We start from the raw sequence: 19,851 nt of genomic DNA, 5'->3' as shown, positions 1-19,851 counted from the left end.
ACTGATCCACATTAAAAAATAGTTATCCACAATCTTAGAGCATTCTTTGAATGCTAAAGTGATTCAAAATTAATTTTCTTTTTAGGAGTTTGAGAAGAGACTCTGAACTATTATTTAAAAACAAAAAAGTTTGGGATTTATTGACTAGCAACAGTATTTCCTCTGAAGTTGTTAATAATGGTGTTGAAAATATTAAACAGAATGATAACTTCTGGCAATATGTAATCTCATTGGCAACAAATCCTTTTGAAGAAAAGTGGCATTTATTTCAAAGAGTGAGAGGCAGCCCTGGCCCTTGATACAGACATGATATAGACATGGTCCCTCTGAGTACAGGTGTGGTGAGTCCTGGTGAATCCCAGCAGGCCCCGTGGAACACTGAGCTATGAGGGAGCCCCCTGGCTGTGTCTTAGGAACTTGCTTTCATGTGTTCAGGCCATAGCAAAGACTGCTATGTTCATGGGAGCCAAGTGAAGGTCCCCAGGCACAACTGGAGAGTGGTGAAGAGCAAATTGAGAAAAACAAATTCTCAAATAACTCTTCTTTTCAAAACCCATCTATGGCTTCACATTTCACTTAGATTAAAATGCAAATTCCTCCCCTTGGCCAAGGAGGCCCAGTGCAATCCAGCCCACACATCCAGTCCTACCCTTCTGCCCCGCACTCACTCTTCTGTGCCCCTCACCCACTCTGTGTGGGCCATGCTGGCCTCCCCTGTTCATTCTAATCACAGAACCGCGTTCCTTTGCTGTTCCCATCATCTGGACCACTCCTTGTCCTGATCTTTACATGCTGGGTCCTTCTCATCATACAGGTCTCAGCTAACATGTCACCTCCTTAGAGAGGTCTTTCCTGATGATCACATCCAAGATTGTGGATCCAGAGCTCTCAATCTGTACTGTGCACATGGATCTCTTGTAACAATGCAATCTTGAACTCAGTGGTTTTAGGAGGTGGAGCTGAGATTCTGCATTTTTAACAAGCTCCCAGGCAGCACCACCACTCAATCTCTGTTATACTACCTGTTTCATTTTATGCTGTTTCTTACACTTTGAAATTATTTATCTGTTTGTGTATTAGATTGTTCATTGGTAGGTTGATCTATTTGTTTACTAGAAGGTAAATTCCATAAGAGCAAGGATATTTTTTTGCACTATTATTATTCTTTATTCTTTTTGTCTTCGTATCCTCAGTGTTAGAGTTCTCTGATGATCAGATCACGTAAGTGAAAAACAATTGTAATTTGCTTATCTGAGTCATATATCCCTGTGATAATCCGCTCCTGGTTGAACATACTTATCTAGATACAACATTGCCTAGATTCTGGCCTATAGCAGGGCCAGGCTCAATATGATTTCAGATTAGCTTGGCTAAAACAGGACTCTGGTGGAGAGAGTTACACTTCAGCAAAGCGAAGAGAGAGAATCTGCCAGGTAATCTTATCAGGAGATTCAGCTTCAACATTCTGCATTGAAGGGATAATCCTCCAAATAAGACATATGGTCCACAGTGCAGGCCCTCCAGTTTCTGTTGAAGCTGAGTATGGTCACCATCTCCTCATCATTCAATTTGAAGTCAAAGGCCTGAAAGTTCTCAACAACGTGTGTCAGTGTCACAGACTTGGGGATTGCAACCACATTCCTCCAGATATGGAACCAGATCAGAACTTGGGTTGTGTTTTTTTTTTGTGCTCTTCAGCAATCTTCTTAATCTTGGAATCTTCCAGTAGGGAAGGGTCCTCTGGCTTGGACCAACGTCTCTCCGGAGACGCCAGAGGGTTGTAAGATCTGACAGTGACACCCTTGAGTGGCTGTACTGGATTTGTTTTTCCTGTGTGAGGTATGGGTGATACTCAGTCTGGTTAGTCACTGGTTTGTATTTCAGTCTAGGTTTGGTCAAGAGCCTTTCAATCTGGAAGTGGTTGAACTTGGAGGTTCCAATGGCTTTCATCAGCCCCTCATCCGCCAGCTCCTCCACGGCTTCCCAGGCATCCAAGAATGTTGCTTTACTGGTGAGGATATTGCCTTTATTGTCTTTGGGGAAAAAGACAATCCTTCCCAGGCTGTAATCCCTATGACCAATGAATAAGACAGATGTCTATATCGTCCAGTTTCAGATCCTTGAGGGTCTTCTGACAAGCTTCCTTCATTAGGATTCTCTCAAAGATGGTGGGCCATAACTTGCTGATGATGAAGAGGTCCTCCTGCTTCACAACCTTTTCTTGGATGGCTTCCCCCTCCTCATTCTTGTTTTGACAGATATAGGCACAGTTTATGTGGTGATATCCTGCACCAGTGGCCACCTTCAGAGGCTCCTTGATTTTGCCAGAGGGAGACTCCCAGGTGCCCAGACCCACAATGGACATCTTGGCTTTGGTATTGAGCTCCACAAACGTGGCCATGGTTGGTGCAGAAACAGTTCTGAGCAAGCAGATAGATGTCTTGTGCCCTAGTTAAGGGGCTCGGCCCTTGAGCAGGGACTTTGTCCAGCAGGTTCACTTTTGTATTCCCAGCACTTAACACAGGACCTGGCGGGTCAGAGATGCTCCTTAAGTACTGCTGAATGAATGATGTTTTTCAAGATTCATTAATTCCCTTATCCCTTCAGTACCTGCTAACTGACTGCTTCAGCGACTGCTCCTTTATATAACAGGATCTAGACTGTGATGGGCAGTGCCACTCAAGAACCTGTCCAGGAACTACTAGTTACTGGTCCAAGCTGAGATAAGAAGCTTGCACTAGAATGTAAATTTGATATGTCACTCAGCACAGTGTTTATTTAGGATGACGTTTTTTTTTCATAGTAAGACTTTCTTGATGAAGGAAATTGCTTTCCTTTCTGGCACAGTCTCCTCATCTCATCATAGAACAGTGTATGAACTTGCACTTGTGGGCAGGCTGCATTATGACTAGCACTGATATAGAGGATAGGTAGTTTAATAAGATATATTTTCCAACTTCATAAAACTCATATGTAAGAGGAATATATACTTTAAGACATAATTACAAAATTTTGTGTCAAGTGCTATAATGGAGAATTGTGGGAGAGAACACAGAATCATGGGAGAGAATTGAAAACTGTGAGAGAGAAATGAGAGTTGTGAAAGAAGACAGAATTGTGAAAGAGAATGGAGAATGATCAGAGAGAAAAGAGAACTGTAAGAGTGAATGTAGAATTTTGGGAGAAAATGCAGAATTGTGAGAGAAATGGAGAATTGTGTGGGAGAATGGGGAATTCTAAGAGAATACAGAGGATAGTGGGAGATATAGGGAATTGTAGGAGAGACTGGGATTTGTGGGAGAGAACGGAGAATTGTGGGAGCTGCATGGAATGTGGAAAGGATTGGGAACTGTGAGAAACACAGAATTGTGGGAAAGCTGGGAATTGTGGGAAAGAATGGAAATTGTGGGAGAATGAAGAATTGTGGGAGAGAACAGAGAATTGGGAAAGAGAATGGAGAACTATTGGAGAGAAAAGAGAACTGTGAGAAAACATAGAATTGTGATAGAGAATAGGGGAATTGAAAAATAAATCAGAGAATTGTGGGAAAGAATGGGAATTGTGGGAAAGATGGAGAGTTGTGGTAGAGGAGAGAATTGTGAAAAAGAATAGAGAATTATCAGAGAGAAAAGAGAATTGGGAGAGAACACATAGAATTGTGAGAGATAATGGGGAACTGTAAAAGAATACAGTAGTCTCCCGTTATCCGCTGTCTTGCTTTCTGCAGTTTCAGTAACCTGCAGTCAACTGCGGTCCAAAAATATTACAGTAGTTCCCCACTTATCCACAGTTTCACTTTCCATGGTTTCAGTTACCTGTGGTCAACCATGGCCCAAAAATATTAAATGGAAAATTCCAGAAATAAACAATTCATAAGTTTTAAATTGCACTCTACTCTGAGTAGCATGATGAAATCTCATGCCGTCCCTCTTGGGATGTAAATCATACTTTTGTCCAGCATATACACACTATATACACCATCCACCCGTTAGTCACCTAGTAGCTATCTGGATTATCAGATTGACTATCATGGTACTGCAGTTATTGTGTTCAAATCACCCTTATTTTACTTAATAATGGCCCCAAAGTGCAAGAGTAGTGATGCTGGCAATTTGGATATGCCAAAGACAAGCCATAAAGTTCTTCCTTTAAGTGAAAAGGTAAAAGTTCTCAACTTAACAGGGAAGGAACAAAAATCATATACTGAGTTTGCTAAGGTCTATGGAAACTTTTATTAAAGTATATTGTTATAATTGTTCTATTTTATTATTAGTTATGTTGTTAGTCTCTTACTGTGCCTAATTTATAAATTAAACTTTATCATAGGTATGTATGTATAGGAAAAATATAGTCTATATAAAGTCCGATACTATCTGTGGTTTCAGTTATCCACCGGGGGCCTTGGAATGTGTCATATCTTCTGCAGATAAGGGGATACTACTGTACAGGAAATTGTGGAAAAGAGAAAATTATGGGAGACACTAGGAATTGTGAGAGGCAAAGAATTGTGGGAGCCACATGTAATTGTGGGAAGAACAGGGAATTGTGGGATAAAGAGAATTGTGGGAAAGCTGTGAATTGTGGGGAAGAATAAGAATTATGGGAGAGAATGGACAATTGTGAGACAATAGAGTTGTCGAAGAAAACAGAATTGTGAATGAGAATGGAGCTCTATCAGAGGGAAAGCAAATTGTAAGAGAGAATGTAGAATTGTGAGGGAGAACGGGAATTATAAAAGAATACAAGCAGTTGTTGGAAAGACTGCAAATTGTGGGAAAGGCAAGGAATAATGAGGGAGAAGAATTATGGGGAGATCAGGCATTGTGGGAAAGATAGACAATTGTGGGAAAAATGGAATTGTGGGAAAACAGGGAATTAGGGGAAAATGGAATTGTGGGACAAACGGAGTTGTGGGAAAAATGGAATTGTGGGAAAACCAAAGAATTGTGGAAAGTACAGGAATTATGGGAGAGAATGGGGAATTGTGGGAGAGAATAGAATTGTGAGGGAGCCAGGAATTGTAAAAGAATATGGAGAATTATGGAAGAAATAGACAAAATATGAGAGAGACTGGGAATTGCAGAAAAGCAAGGAAATGTGGGAGAAATAGAGAATTGTGGTAAAAGGGAATTGTGGGAGAGATAGAGAATTGTGGGAGAGATTGGAATTGTGGGAGAAATGGGGAGTTGTGGGAGAAACAGAGAATTATGGGAGACCCAGAGAATTATGGGAAGTATAGGAATTGTGGGAAGTATAGGAATTCTGAGAGAGGATGAGGAATTGTGGAGAGAATTGAATTGTGAGGGAGATAGAAATTGTAAAAGAATATGAAGAATTGTGGAAGAGATAGATAATATGGGAAAGAATGGAAATTGTGGAAAAGCAAGGAATTGTGGGAGAAATAGAGAATTGTGGGAGAAATGGGAAATTGTGGGAGAAACGGTGTATTGTAGGAGAATTGGGGAATTGTGGGAGAAGCAGAGAATTGTGGGAGACCCAGAGAATTATGGGAAGTATAGGAATTATGGGAAGTACAGGAATTGTGGGAGAGAATGGGGAATTGTGGAGAGAATAAAATTGTGAGAAGGACAGGAATTGTAAAAGAATGTGAAGAATTGTGGAAGAGATAGACAATACAGAAGAGACTGGGCATTGTGGAAAAGCAGGGAATTGTGGAGGAAATAGAGAATTGTGGGAAAATGGAATCATGGGAGAGAATGGAAATACGAGAGAGAATGGAATCATGCGAGAAATGGGGAAATGTGGGAGACACAGAGGATTGTGGGAGTCATAGAAAAATGTGGGAGACAGAGAATTGTGGGAGATGCAGAGAATTGTGGAAAGTACAGGAATTGCAGCAAGTATAGGAATTGTGTGAGAGAATGGGGAATTGTGGGAGAGAACAGAATTGTGAGAGAGCCAGAAATTGTAAAAGAATATAAAGAATTATGGAAGAGACAAAATATGGAAGAGACTGGGAATTGTGGAAAGCAAGGAATTATGGGAGAAATAGAGAATTATAGGAAAAGTGAATTGTGGGAGAGACAGAGAAGTGTGGGAGAGAATGGCATTGTGGGAGAGAATGGCATTATGGGAGAAATGGGGAATTGTGGGATAAATGGGGAATTGTGGGAGAAGCAGAGAATTGTGGGAAGTATAGGAATTGTGGAAGAGAATGTGGAACTGTGGGAGAGAATGGAGAATTATGGGAGAGAATGGGGATTTGTGGGAGAGAACAGAAGTTGAGGGAGACAGGAATTGTAAAAGAATATGAAGAATTGTGGAAGAGGTAGACAATATGGGAGAGACTGGTCATGGTGGAAAAGCAAGGAATTGTGGGAGAAATAGAGAATTGTGGGAGAGAATGGAATTCTAGGAGGTATGGGGAACTGTGGGAGAAACAAATTGTGGGAGAAACAGGAAATTGTGGGAAAGGCAATGAATTGTGGGAGAAATAGAGAACTCCAGGAACAATGGAATTGTGGAAGAGATCAGGAGTTGTGGGAGAGATGGGGAATTGTGGGGGAGTTGGGGAATTGTGGGAAAGGATGGGGAATCGTGGGAGAGAATAGAATTGTGAGGGAGACAAGAATTGCAAAGAATGTGAATAATTGTGGAAAAGATGGACAATATGGGAGAGACTGGGAATTGTGGAAAATCAAGGAATTGTGGGACAATGGAATTGTGAGAATTGTGGGAGAGAATGGAATTGTGGGAAGAATGGAATTGTGGGAGAGAATGGAATTGTGGGAGAAATGGGGAGTTGTGGGAGAACCTGAGACTTGTGGGAGACCCAGAGAATTATGGGAAGTATAGGAATTGTGGGAGAGAATGGGGAATTGCAGAGAGAATACAATTGTGAGGGAGACAGGAATTGTGAAAGAATATGAAGAATTGTGGAAGAGGTAGACAATATGGGAGAGACTGGGCATTGTGGAAAAGCAAGGAATTGTAGGAGAAATAGAGAATTGTGGGAGAGAATGGAATTGTGGGAGAAACTGGGCATTGTGGGAGAAGCAGAGGATGGTGGGAGAAGCAGAGGATTGTGAGAAGTATAGGAATTGTGGGAGAGAATAGAATTGTGAGGGAGACAGGAATTGTAAACAAATATGAAGAATTGTGGAAGAAATAGGCAATATAGGGGAGATTGGGCATTGTGGAAAAGGAAGGAATTGTGGGAGAAATAGAGAATTGTGGGAGAAACAGGGAATTGTGGGAAGGACAAGGAATTGTGGGAAAGGCAAAGTATTGTGGGAGAAATAGAGAACTGTGGGAAAAATGGAATTGTGGGAGAGATAGGGAATTGTGGAAGAGGATGAGGAATTGTGGGAGAGGATGGGGTATTGTAAGGGATACAGGAATTGTAAAAGAATATGAAGAATTGTGGAAGAGGTAACAATATGGAGGAGACTGAGAATTGTGTAAAAGCAAGGAGTTGTGAGAGAAATAGAGAATTGTGGGGAAAATGGAATTGTGGGAGAGAATGGAATTGTGAGAGAGAAAGGAATGGTGGGAGAAACAAGGGATTGTGGGAGAAATGGGGGATTATGGGAGAAATGGGGGATTGTGGGAGAAATGGGGGATTGTGGCAAGTATAGGAATTGTGGGAGAGAATGGGGAATTGTGGGAAAAACAGGAATTTTAAAATAATATGAAGAATTGTGGAAGAGAGAGAATATGGGAAAGACTGGGAATTGTGGGAAAAGCAAGGAATTGTGGGAGAGAGAGGGGAATTATGAGAGACATAGGGAAATGTGAGAGAACGGAGTTGTGGAGAGAATGGAAAATTATTCAGAGAAACGAAAGAATTTTGGGACCCTCATGTAATTGTGGGAAGGACAGGGAATTGTGGGAGAGACAGAGAATTTTGAGATGAATTGGGAATTGTGAGTGATACGGTGAATTGTGGGAGAGAATTGAGGATTGTGGGAGAAAATGTAGAATTGTGAGGCAGAAGAGAGAATATTCAAGACTGAGAATTGTAGGGAAGAATTGGAATTATGAGAGAATGGAGAATTGTGGAAGAGAATGAACTGTGAGAGAGACAAGGAATTGTGGAAGCTGGGAGAAATACAAAAGCAGCATTAATAAAAAAGATGATGAACTTATTTTACCGTGACCAATTGTAAATTCAGTTTGCAACTCAGGGAGAGCTGCTGATTTTAACTCTGCTCAACTCACGGGTCAGACAGCAGCAGTTCCTATTACATTACCATGAATTGGCGGCCTCATAGGCACCGCCTCGTATGTTCCAAGGTCTAGGATTATTATTCCAGACCGTCTCCATTCTCCTCTCCTCACAGGGCCTGCTCTGCCTCAGTTGGAAAGTTAGACATGGTGGTGTAGTGCCTCTCGGCTTTGCTATACCCGAGAACCACCCTCAGGAGCCCTGAAAGAGGTCTGACTTAGACCCTTGCAAGACACTCATTTTTCAAGTCATTTTCTGTTGTCAGTCCAGAAAGAAAAGGAACATAGAGTGATATTTTCCCTCTTTTGTACGTATTTTCCATTAAATGCTAGAAAATCTGCTCACTCATCAGGAAATGGCCCATTTATCATTTTCATGAATAAAGGTATTGAGAATGCTAGTTTCAGCTTAGAAGTGTTATAAATATAAATCATTGGCTTTGGAATGAAAAAAAAATCTTTGCTCGCCTCTGGCCAAGAGCTGAGGGCTTCGACCGCTGCATTCACACATCGGTGATTTCCTAAGTGTTTATAATTCTAACCAGCAAGATCTCCTGGATGTAATTCAGGACTTTTTCACTTCTCGGGCTGTAATACTTTCCATATGTTGGTTTAGAAATGTTGTACCTCTGTTAGCAGCCTTTTTCCCCCTTAAAAAAGCCGTCAGCTTTACAGGACATTGGGGATATTTTACTTTTTTTGGGAAGAGCATTGTAATGTTACAGATAGTTACTTTCTCTTCAAGGTACTTTTGTGCCTATACATATATGTATATACATACACGGACTTTTTAAAGACCTTGTTATCTTTAACTGAATGCTTACCATCATTACAAACAAAAGTGGTTAAATTAATTCTGCTTCCCAGGGGCAAACCAGTGAAGGCAAAGTGAGAATTCGATTCTACATTATTGCAAAAAAATGCTCGTCAGTCAAGTAGGAGGCCAGTCAGTCAGGATCGTCACCATCCAGCTTTGATGGCAACAAGCCACGCATAGGATTCAATCAACGAGGTAAAGCTCACTGTCTGAATAATCCAAGGAGAATCACATTTTCATTGTTCAGTTGCTTATTATAAGTCAATTCATTATTTGTTGCTGTTGAAAAACTTTTAGAAAAAATAGCAATACTTCCTCAGTACAAAGTAATTCAAAAGATTCAAAAGCATGTAAGTGAAAAGTCAGCCTCCCCTTTGCCTGTCCTCTATCACTCAATATCCCTTCCTGGAGACAATTTTGTTACTACTTCCTACGTAGAGATGATTCATTTCCAAAATAAACACGAGTCTTGAGCTCAAACTGTTTTCCACTAATATTATTCAATATTTGACGGAGCAAAATTCCATTCCAACAAAATAATTTGCAATGAACTGAACTGAGACAGGACCTGGATTTGTGTAGCCCCACAGTGAGTGTAAAGAGTTGAAGTAGTAAGTCAGTGGGCACCTTTGAATGTGAGACCCCTGAATTATCATTGAGTCAGTGACTTCTGTGTCAGGAAAAACTTTTTGGGTCAGTTTCAATCTATAAGTTGCTCTCCTGCACCAAAAATCCTGCAACTTTAACCTTTTTCAACAACTTCAGTGCAACTTAGAAAGGCAAAGCCCAGAATGTCCTGAAATTCTACAGTACAGAGAGAGACAAAAGATGTGCCCACTCAACAGAGACGTACCAGAATTTTCCAGGCTGTATCAAAGGAGAGATGTAATTGGCTGGAACTTCTTAACTCTGTGCTGTAACAACTAGGGACAGGAGAATCTAAGTCTTAAAAACACAATCAACAAAGGCTGTGCACTCCATGAACAGAAATCATGGAAGAAGAGACTAAGACTTATCGTAATTGGGACAGACCGAGCACCTGGAGATAAGAAAGTAACCATCCTGATAAGGCTGGCATGAAATGTCCAACAGTGTGGGAGTACGAGACAAGAAGGCCCAAGGTCTACAATCAGGTCAGCAGAGGCAAGAATCTGGATAGGGCCATGGGTTAGTAGGTCTTGTGAAGCATTCACCACGATGGGGTTAAATGCGCAAGGATTGTAGTAGGGGAAATCCCCTGGGAGAAAATGCAGAGGACACTGGGGAGGGCAGGGGCGTCATCAGACCCCACTGCAAGTCTGACCCTGAGTGGAGGAGAGTGGGAGGGCAGGTTGGTGGAAGCGTCCTAGACCGCTGCGCAGACTACGGAAGGTTTGCAAAGCTGCTGGGCAGTCTTGGAGCCTAAGCCCACTGTTAGAGGAAGGTCATGTCTCCCAGCAACAGGCTGCCTCAGTGTCCCGCTGCACGGGGTCACCGGCAGGGAGCATGGCATGGGCTGGGAGCCTCAGCACAAGCACTGTGATGGATTTTAAAGCACAACCCCCAGGGCCCTCGGTCAACTATGCTCCGGAAGTTAAAGGTCTGCAAGGTATATCCTTACGGCCGTCATAGGCCAGGATAGATCTTTCTCTTGGGCCTTCCTGTTTACGAATCAACCATTTCCATCTGAGACTGGCTTGTGAGGTGAAGTCCTAACCAGTCCATCTCCAGCCTTGTCCTGATCAATCTCTACTGACTAAAGTTAACAATTTACAAAGCTGTGTAGAGTTCATTTCTGTGGGTCTAATTGTTTTGACTAACTTTTCTGATATCATTAAGATATCTTCAGTAAAACAACCCTTTCAATTGTTGTTAAGAGAATTGGACTGGTGAACTTTGGAAATTGCATTCAAGTTTCTGGTGTTCAGAAGAGGCAGATCAAGTTAATAAATGCTCTATACAACCTGGGTCCTGATAAGGCCTGCACCTTTAGGTATGTAAGCGCTGCCTAAGCCCTCGTAGGGCAGAAGGCCATGGCCCAAATATGAAGGAGCAGTGGCACACTGATGAGGGTGTAGGGGAGGAAGACAATTCCTCTACCCTCTAGGTCCTTCTGGCTGGTCTACAAATTAAATGGACACAAGACAGAATAACAGGAGAAAATCAAACAAAGCTTTATAACATGTGTACATGGGAGAAACCCAAGAAAGCTGAGTAACTCGCCAGAATGGCTGAGGCTGCCACCTTAAATACCATCTTCAGCTAAAGACAAAGGAGGACATTGGGGGTAGTTGTTTGGGGCGTCAAAGGGGAGGCAATTCATGTGGAAATGGAAGAGCAAGTGTTTGGTAGACAGAACTTTGACAAGAATGGGCTTAGCAAGGACCCTCACAGTCTACTCATACCCAGAGTTGTCTGTGGTGATGGCCTGTGCTGGGGACAGCACTTTTATCTTAAATTCTTTTAGGCAGTTGAGGGGGGAGGGGGGGGTCAAAGTTTCTTTCAGAGTCTTTTGTTCTTAAAAATAATCAAGCGAAAGAGACATATTTTAGGGTGACCAATTCTAATCCCCTACAAGGGAATAGTAAAAGCAGACTCCTGGCTGGGGCCGAAAAAGTGTATTAGAAAAAGAGCAGACCCCAGTGGTGAGAGGAAATTCCCCAACTCGGCCAACATGTCCTCAGTCTGCCCTTAACAAGGGCTGGTGTGATAGAACCACAGTGCTTCAGCAAAATCCCTTTGAGCAGAGGAATAGGAATGCTGTCTTTGCATGTACTGGGGCTAAAGTTTCTCTCCTGTTTCATGATTTGTTCTAGTTTACGTGAGAAGTGGAGATTAGAAAACTCAGCGCTTTCATGGGAATGGAACACAATGCCTGCCTGTGAAATTAAACCCCGAGAGATAAGGGTGGTTTCTGCAGCATGGTGTGCTGGCTTAACCCACACAGCTCCCCTCATATCTGTAGAGGTGAAACTCTGAACCCAGTTATCAAAGCCCCTGGGAACGCTTCTAATCTCTCAGCGCTTTCACCCAAGTGTCAATAAACACTGCCCAAGACTTCTTTCCACATCCAGAGCCATTTTGGAAGAATTCTAAACTGTAGCAAGAAAAGAGGTTTCTGGAATTTGTGATCTCCTATTTATCCATTTAAAATTTGTGTATTTGTTTACATTTTTAATTCATTTTTAGATAGATAAAATTCAAAAGTATGAAAGGATATGCCATGAAAAATGCACCCTGTTCTTTGTCTCTCCAATGACAATACTGAACTCTACCCAAGCCCTGTGCTCCTGGAGAACAGTAGAAAGTTAAGAAATCTCCAGACGCTTACCACAAAGAACCGTCTTTCCCCGTGTGACTTTGATAAGACTTGTAGATAAATCCTTTGTTTACCTAAGACAAGGCTAGATACAGACTGTCCAAATTCCCATTTTTTTTGCCTTAAAGATGATTCGTTGAGGGGCAGCCCTGTGGCATAGTGGTTTAAATTCTGCACGCTCCGCTTTGGCAGCCTGAGTTGTGGGTTCGGATCCCGGGCGTGCACCTACGCCACTCGTCAGCCATGCTGTGACAGTGACTCACATACAAAATAGAGGAAGATTGGCACAGATGTTGGCTTGGGGACAATCTTCCTCAAGCAAAAAGAGGAAGATTGGCAACAGATTCGCTCAGGGTGAATCTTCCTCAATAACAACAACAACAACAACAACAACAACAAAGATTCATTGAAACTGTTTTGTCCCCACTGATCAGTGGGAACAAAATGCTTATTAACCAAAGTTGGTTTAAGCTCCTCTCCTTCCCCCAGATCCTGGAATTTTGGCCTACCCTCAGCCCAAGCCAGCAGACAGTCCTCCTGAGGACAGGCTGGCCTCAGGGGAAACCATTCTCTAAGCGACTGTCCCATGGTGCCACTTGCATTTATCCCACTTCCTCACCCCAGTTCTTTCTCTCCTTGCTTACTCCTCCCTATAAAAGAAAGCCCTTTTTGCCCAACCATAGACAACTTGCAGATCGAAGCTGGGAGTGTTCTCCTTATCACAATAGTCCCTTGCACCCCCTTGCAATAATCCTTTCGAATAAAGTCTCTAATTACAAAGTCTGGATTTGTTTTTCATTTAACACTAATCTCCCAATTCTCTTCCCTGGAGGCAACCACTGTTCCCAGTTTCTTACACATCTTTCCCTAGATAGTCTGTATTTATAAAAATGTGTTTGTAAATATTTACATCACTTCTACCTTCTTTATTTCCATGGAACAGTGTAGTTTCCAGATTATTCCGTTAGCATACATGGATGGCCTTATTGTGTTTAAAGTCTATGGAATCTTCTATGGCATTTTATGGATGCACCATCAGTTACTTAAACAGTTCCCTATTGGTGGGCACTTAGGTTGTTGCACAAATTCTAGTGCAATGAATTTTGCATCTTTTGTCATTTTGCATATGTGTGAGTACGTTCATAAGAGAAATACCTAGTTGAGGAATTCCGGGTCTGGCACATAGGTAGTTTTAATTTTGGTAGATAGTGCTGGGTTGTTATCGTAAGAAGTTGTGACAATTTACACTTCCACTGGCCAATAAAAAAAAAAAACAGCAGACCCTTGGGCCCCAACCCAGATTTACTGAATCAGAGCTTGCATTTTACCAAAGCCCCAGGTGATTTGCATGCATATTCCAGTTTGAGAAGCTGCCCCTAGAGCAGAGGTTCTCACCCCTGCCACATATTAGAACCCCCTGGGGAGCTTTAAAGCATTCTGATGTCCAGGCCATGCCACAGACCATGAAATCATTCTCTCTGGGGTAGGGGGCGAAAACCGAGTCAGCAGGATTTTTTTAAAGCTCCCCAGATGATTACAATGTACAGACAAGGCAATTACCTTAGAAATTGGCAGTTATATGGGGCCGGCCTGGTGGCGCAAACAGTTGAGTGCGCGCGCTCTGCTGTGGTGACCCAGGGTTCGCCAGTTCGGATCCTGGGTGCGCACCGACGCACTGCTTGGCAAGCCATGCTGTGGTGGCGTCCCATATAAAGTGGAGGAAGATGGGCACAGATGCTAGCCCAGGGCCAGTCTTCCTCAGCAAAAAAAGAGGAGGATTGGCAGATGTTAGCACAGGGCTGATCTTCCTCACAAAAAAAAGAAATTGGCAGTTATACACAATTTGTTTTATTATTACCTGCCTCTTTTTTTTTTTTTTTTTTGGTGAGGGAGATTGGCCCTGAGCTAACATTTGTTGTCAGTCTTCCCCTTTTTGCTGAGGAAGATTGTCCCTGAGCTAACATCTGTGCACATCTTCCTCTATTTTGTATGTGGGACACCACCACAGCATGGCTTGACGAGTGGTGCATCGGTCCATGCCTGGGATTTGAACCTGGGAACCTTGGGCCACCAAAGCGGAGCACGTGAACTTAACCACTATGCCACTGGGCCAGCACCCATACCTGCCTCTTTTTAAAAGTGAAAATGTAGAAAAAAAAGTGATTATTTAAGGGTTCCAATGAACTTTCTGACTTTTAAAATTTCTGTAAATTGGGGTAAATAGAGTAGACTTGTTTGGTACCATTTAATGTTGGGGGGACAAACAGGGGGTCCCTTTGGCCCACCCAACCTTTGGTAGTCTGTATTATAACTTGTGTTTTAACCCCATCTAATGTCTGTCTTATTCATCCCATTTCTCAACCATCTAAAGATTTCTACCCTGCTGCGAAAGAGCCCTGTGACTCTCCCCTTTCTGTTTCCTGTTTGTTTCACTCCTATCAATATATATATATATTTTTTTTTTTCTTTTGCAGGGAAAGATTTGCCCTGAGCTAACATCTGTTGCCAATCTTCCTCTTTTTTTTTCCCTCCCCAAAGCCCCAGTACACGGTTGTATATCCTAGTTGTGAGTTGTTCTTGTTCTTCCATGTGAGCCACTGCACAGCACGGCAACTGACAGATGGGTGTTGTGGTTCTGTGACTGAGAAGTGAACCTGGGCCACCGAAGTGGTGAGAGCACTGAACTTTAACTACTAGGCCAAAAGGGCTGGCTCTAATATTTCTTTTATTCACTTTATTTCTTAATAACCTTTAAAAAATTTCCACCTTGTTGGGAAGAGTCCCTAGCTCTCCCCTGGGCCTCTTCCCATTCTCTTGTTAATTAACCTAATTTTTTATTAGCATCTGTAAGACCCATGAGGGGAAGCTGAGACAGGAACTTCAATAAAGCTTTCCAAACTGTTTTTTGGTTTTACAGTGTCGGGGGAAGAGGGAGAATCTCCCTCTGCCCTTTTCCTTAAGGTTCTTATGGCTGGCCAAATAATTAACAAGACAGGTTAGCAGGAGAAAATAATACCAAGTTTAATAACATGTATACATGGGAGAAAGCAGGGACACTGCGTTTCTCAATACAATAGCAGAAATTCTCGTCTTAAATACCATGTCCAACCAAAGACAAGGAGGATGTTGGGGGTGGGAGTGTCAGTTACAGGAGATTATCACTAAAGCCCTGTAAACAAGAGTAAGGTTTATTATGCAATTTTAAGGCTTCACCTTCCACATTGATAAGTCTCTAGAAATGAGGTCATCCCCCCTCTTCCCAATACAGAGAGGGAGATACATTTACAAATGGAGACTTCCCTTGTAAATGATTGTCTGGTAACTCCTCGCAGGGCCATCCAGAGCATGTGGCCAGAGAGACAGAACTTCCGATAAGATGGGTTTGTTGGTGCCTTTTCTATTGTAACCTCTATCCTACATTATCTTTATAGCAGTCATGATAATAACTCCTTCCTGAAACAGATCTTTTGTTTTAAATTCTTTAGGCAGTATGGGAGGGGAAACTCAAATATTCTTCCTGAGTTCTCTGAGTCCTTATTGTCTTCAGCTCGAAATAATCCGCATACCAGAGTGGTGCTTCCTGGGGTAGCTTACCCTGAGCACCATCAACAGCAGTAAGGTTATATGGTATGCCCATGTGAAAGGAGCCCCGTTAACCACAGCATTTACCATGACCTGGGTAACAGGAACACTCAGCGGGTAAATATCCTGGTCATCATAAAGCCAGTCCCACGTGGCTTGCGTAGGAAGCATATTAGCTGCTTTACCTGGGGTGTCCCACTTGGCATTCAAATGGGGGAGATGGACAGTCCCCCTTCTCAGGGTAAACGGGCCTTACAGTGGCTTTTATCCAGTCCACCAGGCTGGCTGGTCCCTCAGGACTAACCTCTCATGTGTCTGGATCACATATAGCTATCAGTGATTGGTCCACAGTGAGCTGTGTGGCTGGTATCAACCTAAATATGCTCTTCCACTCTGCAGCATTCAAAACCAAAGACACTCCTCCTAAACTAGTCACTGCCACAATCCATCTTAGTACAGGTTCCTTGAGATGCTGATGATACCGATGCACAAAATGAAACAATTCCTTCACACTATACCCTCTGCTTTCAATAGTTTCTTGGTTTTGCCCTCCCTCTACGTTCACTACCTTCTCAGTGACCAGAGGTCTTAGAACTATTTCTTGTTGTCCCTGCATAATTTTTCCCTTGGGGGGTGGCTTTGAGGCTAGTGGCCAAAGCTCAGACTCACTGAAATTTGAGCTTGGTCTAACATCCAGGTCTGACCCAGCATTCTCTTTTAACTTCATTTTAGCTATTACACATAGCAATAACCAAGGGATTGAAATTTTTACCTTTTTCTTATTACCGTAGTTTGCATTTCCTTATGCATCCAGTGAACCCACTCCTCAGGATTTGGATCCATCTGTAGATTCCAATGGTAACTTTTACCTTTATAACTCAGGAATAGCCAGATGGACAAGACGCATAGGGTAAGGTATGGGGGAAGGGTTCAGAGCTTCCCTGCCTTCTGCAGGCATACCACTCTCCCCGAATCTCCACGTGTTCACCACTGGAAGCTTTCCAAATCCAGTCCTGTTGGATTTTTATGGAGGCCTCATTACATACGCATAATTGATTAAATCATTGGCCATTGGTGATTGATTCAACCTCCAGCCACTCGCCGCCCCCCCAGAGGTCAGGGGGGTGGGACTGAATGTTCCAACCCTCTAATCACATGGTTGGTTCCCCTGGCAACCAGCCTCCATCCTTAGGTGCTTTACAAAAGTCACCTCATTAACATAGCAAAAGACACTTTTATTGCTCTCATCCTTTAGGAAATTCCAAGGATTTTAGGAGCTCTATGCCAAGAATGGCACCAAAGACTATTAAATATATATTTCTTATTATAAATTACAATATCACACTCAGGCAGAAGTTTTCTTAAAACACAGCCTAAATCCTATTACTACTATCTTAGAAACTTTAAATGGTTTCCTATGGCTGAGTAGTAGTCCATTGTGTATATATACCACATCTTCTTTATCCATTCATCCCTTGATGGGCACTTAGGTTGCTTCCAAGTCTTGATGAAATCCAGCCATTTGTGACAACATGGATGGACATCGAGGGTATTATGCAAAGTGAAATAAGTCAGAGAGAGAAGGTCAAATACCGTATGATCTCACTCATTAAGTAGTAGATACTAACAACAACAAACACACACACAGAGACATAGATTGGATTGGTGGTTACCACAGGGGAAGGGGGGAGGGAGGAGGGTGAAAGGGATGATTAGGCACATGTGTCTGGTGATGGGTTGTAATTAGTATTTGGGTGGTGAACATGATGTAATCTATGCAGAAATAGAAGTATAATGATGTATACCTGAAATTTATACAATGTTATAAACCAATGTTACTGCAATAAACAAAAAATTAAAAAAAAAAGTTCAAAGGGGACATTTTAAGTACTGAAATGAGACTCTTCTTATAATCTAAAGTGATAGAAAAAGTTACAGAATATTTATTATATATTATAGGATATATATTCCATCCAGAAACAATAAAAGAAAGACTGAGGTCCAAGGGAGAACTGGGAGAAAAAATTGTTTCCCTTCATCCCCAGGATGTGCAGCCCTTTCAATATAATCGTTACATTATATGTTCAATAGTTGTACAATAGCACGGAAAAAGAGTAAGGGATGCCTTTATAAAGATTAATGAAATGTAGATATTAGTACAAATAGTCAACTGTATAAACAATATATAACCAAATATTAAACCGTGTCACTTCTAAATAGAATAAAATTTCTGAAGACATAAAAAAAAAAAAAAAAGCTTTCCTATTCTCTTCTGTAAAGTTGGGTTCTTTGTAAATCGTCAGATTCCTGGACCCAATGCTCTGAGCTGCAGAAGAATCTCTGGGGTAAATTCAGGAGTGGCCAGCAGAGTGCCTGATATGTTGTAAGGTCTCTGCGTATATTTGTTGAATGAATGAACGGATCACACATTTATGTGCTTTAGCTGGGCTGAATTGGAGTCACCTCGTGGTGATTTTTTAAACAATACTGGTGCTCAAGGCTCCCACTGGGCCAATTAAATCAGAATACCTGAGGGTGGGGGCTGGCCACCTCAGGCGATCAATTGTTTAGCAGAGCTGAGCACCATTTTATTCAACCTTATCCCCCAGCTCAAACACTCCTGTGAGCTGTTTTCCCACGTCCTTCTTTAGGATGAACTGATTTGTCTTGCACTTTCATTTTATTTTGCTACTCGTGTGTAGATTTGTTCATCTCTCTTTCTCCCTCTAGATTTGTGCTGTCCACTATGGTAGCTACTAGCCACACATGGCAACTAAAATTTAAAATGAAACAAAATATTTAGTTCATCAGTTGCACCAGCTGTGTTTCAAATGCTCAAAGGCAAATGGTTATTTAAATTAAAATGAAATTAATTAAAATAAAATAAAATTCCATTCCTTAGTCTCATATTTTTAGTGTTTAATAATCACACGTGGATAGCAATTACCATAGTAGACAAAACAGACCAAATGAGGGCTAATGGGATGGAGGGAGCACACATAGCATGTAATGACTGTATACTCTGACAAGTTATAGTACAACTATTTTTTAAAATGGAGGAGAATGGGGAGAGCATTTATAATTTTTTTAAGGTTTCAAAAATCATATTGGTGGTAGTATTAGGACTGTTATTCTGAGACCATTTGATGTCTCAGAATAACAAATTAAACAAATGATTAAGTTTGGGATATTCTAATTATCTCCTAATGTCTTTCAGAACCAGGGTTTTTGGTGTGGAAGAAAGGAGTTATAAATGTAACAGAGAAGTGTTGAAGCAAACACTCTGTATTCTTACATGGGAATTAGAAGTATCATTAGTAGCTCCTGAGATTTTATGTGTGTGTGCATGTGTGTGTACTCCCCCTCTCCTATGTCCAGCCTTGGGCCAGTGAAATGGTCTGGAAACAATGACTGACTCAGTAGCAGTGAGCGTGCCCAGTGGCCAGATTGGTCTTGAAATATAATTTCTCACAAAAAACCTCCAGGGCTTCTTGTAGAAATGACTGATTCCAAGTCCGGGCCAGGACATGTACAAGATGAGCCTGTGGTGTAAGTGCCTGATGTTAAGCTTTCGATTGCCGAGGCATCCATTTCCAAGACATCCATCTTGAACAAACATACTGCCAGCTGTATGACACAGCTACCAGCAAACCAACTAGATAAGGAACCAGGCCACCCCCGCCCATAAAGTTCCCCTTTTAGAAAGCCCTGGGTAACCTAGATAACTGACCACTTGAGTGACCCCATCTCTCCCTTCCACTCCCTCATTCCCACTCCTTTGCTTTAAATTTGCCAATAAGGAGTGAACCTGCTAAACCCTACATCCCCCTCCCTTGGACCCTAATAATGGCAGAGCCCCGGTCTGCTCTTCCTCCCTCTCCACCTGTGACCTTGCTGTGTGGCCGTCAGGTGTGCTGTGTACCCTCCAGGACCTGTGAGTAATAAGTCTTGTTATTCAAAGTTCCCT

General features: G+C 42.0%; 1 pseudogene; it reads right to left on the bottom strand.

The window, feature by feature from the left end:
* Positions 1-1,457: 1,457 nt before the first annotated feature.
* Positions 1,458-2,401, bottom strand: LOC131400662 (aldo-keto reductase family 1 member B10-like; annotated as a pseudogene).
* Positions 2,402-19,851: the final 17,450 nt, after the last annotated feature.

The sequence above is a fragment of the Diceros bicornis genome, chromosome X (assembly GCF_020826845.1).
Source record: "Diceros bicornis minor isolate mBicDic1 chromosome X, mDicBic1.mat.cur, whole genome shotgun sequence".
In the NCBI taxonomy this organism is placed as follows: Eukaryota; Metazoa; Chordata; class Mammalia; order Perissodactyla; family Rhinocerotidae; genus Diceros; species Diceros bicornis.
Note: the sequence above shows the minus strand (reverse complement) of the source record. Positions and strands in the feature narration are given on the sequence as shown.